General features: G+C 57.4%; 1 long non-coding RNA gene across 1 annotated transcript; it reads right to left on the reverse strand.

Annotated features, from left to right (window-relative positions):
* Positions 1-2,822: 2,822 nt before the first annotated feature.
* LOC129391420 (uncharacterized) lies at positions 2,823-5,698 on the reverse strand. Its single transcript, XR_008615518.1, has 3 exons — positions 4,880-5,698; positions 4,496-4,639; positions 2,823-3,511 (listed from the first exon to the last, which is right to left on the reverse strand). It is a non-coding gene; the product is annotated as an uncharacterized lncRNA (long non-coding RNA).
* Between the last annotated feature and the right edge of the window lie 3,608 nt (positions 5,699-9,306).

The following is a 9,306-nucleotide window of genomic DNA, read 5'->3' on the forward strand; positions in this document are numbered from 1 at the left end:
AGCCCGTAATGGGAGGCTTCGCCAGAAGCCTCTGGAAACAAGAGTTGCTCTTCCCCAGCCAGCCTGGGTAGCGAGTGTGGAGGGTCTGGGCTGCCCCACCCGCGGGCTCCACTCAACGTGTTTGCGGGGAGGTGAGCCAGGCTTGGGTCACGTGCTGCAGAGTTGTTTTTGGCACCAGCCTTTTCTGCCGGAGAGCACCAGAGGGGCTGAAGAGTCAGACGATAGCTCTAAACAATAAGTGCGAGCCCCAGTACCCCCGAAATGTGGCAGGGCTCCCCCTTTCCCCAAGAAGAGGTAGCTCAGTCAGATGGCATCGGCTGCTCAAATGCGCCGGCCCGGGTGAGGGAGCTGCTGGGAGGTGGATGGAGGGGGCAGACTGCCCTCGCTGGAGGGTCGGCCCGCCCGGGGCTGGTCGGGCTGGCGGTGCGTTGGCCAAAGGATTCGAGGAAGCAGCCCGTGACCGAGCGGAGGGTGGGTTCCAGAGTAGCTGCCGGTCAGATGGACCCTCGGGGACCCCGGACTTTGGACGGTCCACGTGAGTTTGGACTGCGCAGGGTAGGGAGGGGGGTCCTGGGGGGTGGCAGGGTGTGGGGAGCGCCCTCCGTTAGCAGGAGGAGCGCGTGGGAGTCTGGCCCGCGGTCAGCTCCTGCTGAGGCCCCGCCACGTTCCCGCGAGAGGCGGCTGGGGTCCAGCGCTCCTGGTGGGAAAGCCCTTGAACGTGGAGCGGCGTGGACGCCCAGCGGTCGCGTGCTTGCCCGGCGTTGCCCACGAAAGACCCTCAAAGCCGACGGCCTCTCCCGTCTTGCTGGGGTCCCCAGAACCCCAGCACCGTCTGTGCCCACTGTGCAGGCTCGTGTTCAACCCAAGAACCCACACGTTCTATTAATAACCAAGTTCTCCTTGATAAAATTGGAAAATCTCCTGCAGGTCTGCTAAATGCAGCAGTTCACAGCCTCTCTGTAATTAGAACAAGGCTAGATGATGCCGATTAGAATACTAAAGGAAAGCCTGCCTCACTCTGTGGATAATGCTTTTTGTGGAAACAGATTATGAATCGCGACCCTGACGACGTCCCCCCCAGAGTTTATTTAGGGTATTTTTGACTTGAAGAAGGCTCTGTAAATTGAACCTCAGAAATGCTGAGCGAATCCCAAATGTGGTTTGTAGAAGAAGTTTGAAGTAGTCCAACTTAATTCCAGATTGCCTGCATTTTTTTTTTACATCTGTGAAATCAAAACCAGACAGATGCTTTATTAAAATGCAGTGCCTAATGCTAATTTTTTTCCCATGGCTAGTGTAATCGGTCCCGACTTTTTCAGTTTCTCTGAGTGTTTATCTTGGAGTGGCTCGAATCTCTTCCATCCTCTTTCTCCTCCTCCCGTGGCGTCCCCGGTCTCTCTTCCCCCTAGCAGGGTCTCAGGAAGCAGCCTGGTCAGGGAGACGGGTAGGGGCAGCCGCTGGGGTCTGTTTCCCAGACCCTCCTGCTGGGATCATGGCCTCCAGCCTGCTGGGCTCTGCCTCTCCCACCATTTCTCCTTCCGTGACCCCATTTCCACTCTGGAGCTCTGGTCTGGCCCTAAGCTGTTTCACACTCACTGTTTCCGAGCAAACCATGAGCATTCATTACACACACCCCGCCCCGCTTTTGCCCAAGCTGCTATCCCACCCGAGTGCCTACCTTATTAGCCTGAGAATGCCCCCTTCCCCCATCCTCCCAGTGTCTGTTCCTGTTTCACCAATTCCGTGACATCTCGACCTCACCCCAAACACCGCAACTGGCTCCCTCCCCCGAGGTCCCATGTCACTTTGTAGGATCTGTGACATCGTGGGAGACTGTCTGTTGTCATCCTGAGTGCTGACTCCCGGGGATTGCCCCAGCTGCTGTGTTGAGAAGGATTCCGAGGCTGTGTGAGTTGGTAGGACACTGCATGCTTCTTTAATGATGTCATCGTGTGCAGGAAGGAGGAGGTGGCAGCTCGTGGCAGCTCCCGGGCAGACGTCTGCTGAACATGGTCTGGATCCCTTGGTGCTTGAACCTGCCAGAGCACCAGAACCCCTGGAGGCTCGTTAAGCATGGATCCCAGTCCCAGAGCTTCTGGTTCAGGAGGTGGGGACACTGATGCTTGTCCTGGGCTGGCAGCCTCAGCCTCCCCAGGAACCCTGTTCGAAATGCAGACCCTCACCCTGCCCAGACCTACTGTGCAGAAGTCTACATTTAAAAAGATCCCAGGTGGCTCCTGTGTTTACCAGAGTTTGAGAAGTGCTGGCTTAGCCCCTCAGCTCCCTGGAGCAGCGACCCCATGTCCTGTGTCTCTAGCAGTCTTTGCACATGCTTGTAGGACGGATGCTCCATAAGCCAGGTGTTGCCTCATTTTCCCATTTGGAAAGGAAGACCCTTCTTTCCTGAACCTTGTCCCCAATGAGGGGAAGATGCTCTATTAAAACCCTGAAGCGCGGGCTTCTCTGATGGCGCAGTGGTTAAGAATCCGTCTGCCAATGCAGGGGACACAGGTTTGAGCCCTGGTCCGGGAAGATCCCACATGCCACGGGGCATCTAAGCCCGTGGGCCACAACTACTGAGCCTGCGTGCCTAGAGCCCACGAGCCACAGCTCCTGAGCCTGTGCGCCTAGAGCCGGTTCTCCGCAACAAGAGAAGCCACCGCGATGAGAAGCCCGCGCACCGCAACGAAGAGTAGCCCCCGCTCGCCTCAACTAGAGAAAGCCCGCACGCGGCAACGAAGGCCCAACGCAGCCAAAAATAAATTAATTAATTAATTTTAAAAAATAAAAATAAAAACACTGAAGGGCATTACATACACAGCAGCACTTTTTTTAAGTTTCTGGAGGTTCAGCAAACGTGGATAAGATCAGGGGGAGGGCACGCCTTCAATTGTACCTTCTAAGCTGTATACCTGCCCCGTCACCTCTGACAGCAAAAACGTCTGAGTGCACGTCTCAAAAGAGCACCAGAAGGATGAACGTGGTAACGCTTGGACGCCGTGCCCAAGCAGTAGGTGGGGTACGGAGGTCTCGTGAGGTCGAGGAGGAATTGACTTGGGGAGGGATGTTGGGCCACGTGGACGCGTATGCCTGCACAGGCCTGGGACTCCTCTCTGGGAAGCACTGGGGATGCTCAGCTCGGATTTATTGTGCTCCTGCTGTATGCGGGGCACTGGGCTGGATCCTGGGGGCGGGCGGGGAGTTGCTCCCTGTACAGGTCGTCACTGCAGACAAAGCCGCAGAAATACTAACCAACCAGGAGGGAAGCAGATTCCAGGGAACTTCTGAGAGGCTCATGCGCCATTCCTACCTCCGATTCCTACCTGTCCTGCCTCGACTTTTCTGTCTTGTTTCCTCATCTTGATCCTTTGTGCTGCGAGATGGGTGCTCGTACGTGGGGCTTTGGGCTTCGGATTGGTGGGTGGGTCCGAATGCACGTGTGTAGCTGATCTGGATACATCAGGCCCAAACCTTCCCACTTTTCTGGGCGTCTCTCTTTTTTTTTCTTGGTCTGAAACGTTTCGATTAGTATAGACTCACAAGAGTGGGGAAGAATTTAAAGGCTAATTTCAGGTCCAACACGGACACGTTTTAGAGGAGAAAAGCGGGACCCTTGGGCGTCTGCCTGGGTAGTGACTGAACCAGCACTGACACCCTTCCCCTCTACGGCCCCCACACGCCAGGTGCCGTGCTGGGCGTTTTGCACACCTCACACTTCTGATTCGCAGAGTGGAAGAGATGACATGTTTGTGAGGTTAACAGAGGCTCGTGTTAGGTGGAGCAAGGAGGGCGGGGAAGGAGAGGGTAGCAGAGATTGAGCTGGAGAAGTAGATCAGGATGAGATCACACACAGCCGTGTGATGCACGTTTGAGATTAATGGTTGTCCTGAGGGCAATGGGGAGCCATTGAAGGCTCTAGGCTGGGAGTAACACAAGCAAAAGCGTGCTTTATAAGCATCTCTGTTGGATTTGGCAGGGCTGAGACGGAGGCTGAGGTGAGGCTGGTGCAGAGCCCGGGAGAGCGACGGGGTTGCTTGAACGAGGGCAGTGTGTGTATAAACGTGTAAATGGGATTTTGCAAATTGTTGCAGTCATGCTTTGCCTTCCGTGGAGTATTCGTTTCCTGTTGCCTCTGTTACAAACTTGGAGCTTTAAACAACAGAAATTTGTCCTCTCCCAGACCTGGAGGCCGGAAGCCCCCGAATCCAGGTGTCGCAGGGCCGAGCTCCCTCCAGCGGCTCCGGGGGGTCCTTCCTGCCTTTTCTGGCTCCCGGGGGCTCCGGGCTGCATCCGTCCATCCCTGCCTCCTCTCCTCTCCCTCTGTCTCCCTCTTTTAAGGATATCTGTGACTGAACTCAAGCCATCCAGGAGCATCTCATCTCAACTCACACCCGCAGCGTCTTTGCCATGTAGGGCGACATCCCCAGGTTGAGGGATTAGTACCTGACGTCTCTGGGCCACAGTCCAGCCCCCCACGTGGGGCCAAAGGGCTCACCTTTATTTGCTGGCTCCCTGCTAGCTGGAAGGGGTTTCCGTGGTCCCTGGCCTAGCCTGGACCTGCCGTTGGGAAGTGCTTCCGTGTCCATGACCTCTGACCCTCCCAGGAATCCACGAGAGGGGCAGGCAGCTGCACTCCTGCCTGGAGAGAGGAAGGACAGCCTCAGAGGGAGGGAGAGACTTGCCCCAGGTGGCCCAGCCAGCGGCGCTTGCAGATGCAAGCCTTGTGCTCTGATGAATGGCACAGGGGAAGGGCTTGCAGGCGGGGCCCCCTGGGGAGGCGTCACGGGGAAGCCAGGAGAGAAGTTTACCACTCGGGGCCCTTTGGCTGCAAGGACAGAAACCCAGCCTAGGCGCCCCCAGCACAAGCGGACCTGCTGACCTGAGCCCCGAGGGCATGTGTCCGGCTCGAGGCTCTGCTTCCTTCTCAGGAGGGCCGGCCCTCATGACAGCAGGGTGGCATCTGGAAGGGTCTGGTCACACCCCTGTGTGGCACGAGCTCCTTTCTCCAGAGCTCCCAGCCGTGTCCCAGAACCTCATCTCAGGGGCCTGACTTGGGCCACTGCCCCCTGGACCAGTCCCCGAGACCAGGCGACAGTTGCTCTGATGGGCTGGATCACGTGGCAGTTCTGGGAGCTGGTCAGCTCTGCCCAGACCACGTGACTCGAGGAGAGATGGGGGCGGGGGTGCCATGGGGGCGGCTGAAGTGCTGTCCCAGCAGCCGGGGCACGGACCGTGTGGAGCCGTGGCTGTCCTGGCTAACACGCTGACCGCACAGAGGCTGTGCCTCGGGAGTGTCTCCAGCCCGGGGGCGTTTGGTCCTGAGACCCTGAGTGGCAGACCTTCTGACCACAGCAGAGGATGACCTTCCCGCCTGTGTGGAGTCTGTGTCACACGAAGCTGGGGGACACGTGCTCAGCTTCCACTTAGCCGTTCCCTCCCGAGTGTGGGGGCAGAAGCGTGTTTGCAAACAGCCATAAACATTTAAGACTCCAGTGACCACATCAAATGTGCCCTGGGAAAAAAACAGCAAGGCGCTCCATGTGAACGCAATCACACGTCTGCAGTCAGCTCGGGTTTCTCTCTGACACCAGGGACGTTCTGAACTTCATGGGAAGAAGCCTCAGCTGTTTGCACGGTCGTTACCGTCCCACGCGTGGGCGTTTGAGCCTTCAAATCACGCGCAGGGAGGGAACGTAGCACCCGCTACGTGCCAGGCGCCGAGCTGAGCATCGGATGTCTGCTCTCCAGTCCTCAGTGACCTCGAGAAGGAGTGTGGCCAACCCCATCCTGATGAGGACACTGAGGCTCAGAGAGGCTCAACAGCTTGTCCCAGGTTGCCCAGCAGCAGGTGGCAGAGCAGGGCGTGCTGTGTGTTTCGGATGTCTCTTTTTAATCGCAACGTTTTCTTTTCTGTGTCCTCGTGTGCTGCTGAATTAAAATGTCATCATCCTAGACGAGCTCCCCAGTGCTGCACCTTTCCAGCAAAGGGGGCCGAGTGTAGGATGGGAGAGCCTCCGGGGTCCCTTAGACACTGGAGAGGGTTATGTGGGCTTCGCACAGGTGCTGGGTCTCGGGAGTTCTCCCGGGTGAGCAGGATCTGGGTGCCTTGAACTCTCTCCCCAAGGCTCTGGGGAAGATAACCTCGCCCCTGTGGCGAAGCTGGGCCCCCATCCCAGCCGCAGGCCAAGGCAGGAGGGGCAAGTCCTCCCTGCCCCCCCCAGTCCCTGCCCGCCTTGGGTCCCGTGCTGTGACCCCACATCACAGAGTGGGCAAGGGGAGCGGTGGGGCCCGAGATCCTGCACGGTGGGTGCCGGGCTCTCAATTTCCCACACGATGACCCCAGACTCAGGTCCCACAGCTGGAAGGCCAGGGCTCGGATTCAAACTCAGGTCTTCAGATGTCCTGGGGTTGCCCCATGTTGCTTAGCCGCAGGACAAGCGTGTTGGTTTAAGGTCTGCGCTTCCGTTCTGCGGTGCCGGCTTCTCCCGTGTAATGAGCGTCCCAAACACCAGGGCTAGGGCTCCCAGCAGCTCTGCAGGCTCTGGAGGGTGGTGGAAACAAGGTTCGAGGCTGGCTTTCCGTTCACACGCCGCCCCCCCGCTCCTCCTCCCGCCCCGGGCCCGGGCCCAGCATCCCTGTGGGGCCGACGCTCTTGCCCCCCTGTGCAGGCGGGACCCCAGAGACCCAGAAGTCCAGCCACCCAGCTGGAGCTACAACTGCCTCTGCCCCTTGCCAGGCGGCTGCACGATCAGAGCGGCCGTGGGCCATGCGTGCGCTAAGTGGAGGCGCCCTCTGGACCCCAGCTTCCCGGCAGGGTCTCCGTGCCCTTCTGGCTGTGGCATCGGGCCTGCCAGGTAGGCGTGGCTCCCCCTTGGGTCGTTGCCAGAGGCGGGTGTGTTATCGCTGAGAGCAGACGTGCCATCGTGCTGTCCCCTCCCCTCTGTCCCTGCACCGACCATGAGGATGAGGGGCTGGCGCCCTCCTCACTGGGGTGGAGGTGCCCTGGCAGGTCTCCCTTGCGTTGTGAAATCAGTTCGTTTGGCATCAGCGTGGCCGCTGTTGTCCAACTCATCCTTCATCGTGTCAGGGCTCACGCCAAGAATAGCACAGTGTGTTGCTGGCACTGTCTCGCCGAGTGGGAGGGCCGTGGATGGCCAAGCGGCACGGGTCCAGGAGGCCGTCAAGGGCAGGGAGACATGAGGGGCTGTCTGCTGCTGCTGGGGGAGCATTCCGTCTGCAGTGGCCGGGGCCTGGGCCTCGGGCTATGGACACGGGGTCCTGAGAGAACCGCGTGTATTGTTGCTGGGAAGCCCATCACTAATGGACTGGGGGCAATGACCATGGCCCCAGCCCTGACTGCCTGAGAGGTTGTTGGCTTTTGCTCTGAGTCCTTCTCTCCACCTGACTGCAAGTCCCTGAGGGCTCCTGTCTTGCTTCCCCTGAGGGCTCCTGTCCTGCTTCCCCTGAGGGTTCCTGTCCTGCTTCCCCTGAGGGTTCCTGTCCTACTTCCCCTGAGGGCTCCCGTCCTGATCCCTCTGAGGCTCCTGATGCCCTTTGGCCAGTAGAGCAGTGTTTGGGAGACTGCTTGAGGAAGAGCCTGAAGGTTACAAACAGGAAGAAAGAGAAGTGCCAGTTGTACAGACGGAGTCAGGGTCTGAACAGCCCTCCTGAAGTACTCGCTATTTTGAAAGAATATCTGTCAATATCTGTACCAGGTCCCCAGCAGGACTGGTGTCCACAAACTTCAGTCCAGCCCTGGGAACTGCCGGCACTGAGGTCTTGAGGGGTGCTCCCCCATGGCTTGAGCACTTGGCCGTGGCTGGACCCTGGATGTTGGGGACAGGCCTAAGAAAAGGGGCTCTGGGCTGGGGAACCATAGTGAAGGAGGCTGAAGGCTCCACCAAAGGTTCCAGCCCGCCAAAAACCCAAGGCCCAATGGATGCTGCTCGACCCTCAGGACACCTGACATCTCAGGTGCCAGGCACAGAGGTGGGCGGTCCTAGGGTTGGCCAGCATCTCCCCAGAGTCCCCAAGGGCCCAGCTGGTCCCACGTGTCCTTAGTTGTTGCTGTAGCATCATCCGGCATCTGCAGGCACCAGGCCAGCTTCTTTCCGGAAAGCACAAAGGCGGCCCAGGTTCCAGCTGGGGCCAGAGGTTCCCAGGCCATGAACAGACCAGACTGCATCCTGAAGTTGGGCGGGTACTGGATTTGGAGTCTGAAAATCTGGATTTGAGATCACAAGCTGCCTCGACAGTGTGGCCTTGTCTCACTTCTGGCAAACGGGGTAATGATGTCACCACCCCGAGGGTTTCGGGAAGATTAATTGACAAGATGCATCCGAAGGTACTTTGAATTCTTTTAAAATATATTTATTTTTCTTCATTCGGTCACAGAAGAGAGAAAGGGCCAAGGGAGCTGAATAAACAAGAGTAGGGGAGGCAGCATTGAGGGAGAGGAAAAAGAAGAGGTGTGTATTGGGGCAAAAGTCAGAATTCTTCCAGCAGCTGTCCTGGGAGCCAAGTGATAAACCTCATTCATTCATTCATTCGTCAGTCCCCAAACACCAAGACACGGTAATAGGCCCAGCTGAGAATTTTAAAAGGAATAACAATTCCTGCTCTCATGGAATATAGGCAGATAGGAAGTGGTGATTGTGTTTGGTGGTGAGTTACTGGTCAGTTTTGCCTCTCTCAGGGAGAGAGGACTGAATGTTTGCATCCCCCCCAAATTCATTCACTGAAGACCTAGCCACCAGCGGGGTGGCATTTGGAGGTGGGGCCTTGGGAGGTAGTCTGATGTGGGCGTGATGAGGTGACAGTGATGATATTGGTGATGATGATGATGGTGATGGTGATCATAGTGCTGATGGTGGTGGCGGTGATGACAGTGTTGCTGATGGTGGCGGCGGTGATGGCGATGGTGGTGGTGATGGTGGTGGTGATACGCTGACAATGTTGGTGATATTGATGGTGGTGATGTTGAAGACGATGTTGGTGGTGGTGATGGTGGTGGTGATACGCTGACAATGTTGGTGATGGTGATGGTGGTGATGGTGGTGATGTTGATGACGGTGTTGGTGATGGTGATGGTGGTGGTGATACGCTGACAATGTTGGTGATATTGATGGTGGTGATGGTGGTGATGTTGGAGGTGGTGGTGATGGTGGTGGTGATACGCTGACAATGTTGGTGATGGTGATGGTGGTGATGGTGGTGATGTTGAAGACGATGTTGGTGATGGTGATGGTGGTGGTGATACGCTGACAATGTTGGTGATGGTGATGGTGGTGATGGTGGTGATGTTGA

The sequence above is a fragment of the Physeter macrocephalus genome, chromosome 17 (genome assembly GCF_002837175.3).
Source record: "Physeter macrocephalus isolate SW-GA chromosome 17, ASM283717v5, whole genome shotgun sequence".
NCBI classification, from domain to species: domain Eukaryota; kingdom Metazoa; phylum Chordata; class Mammalia; order Artiodactyla; family Physeteridae; genus Physeter; species Physeter macrocephalus.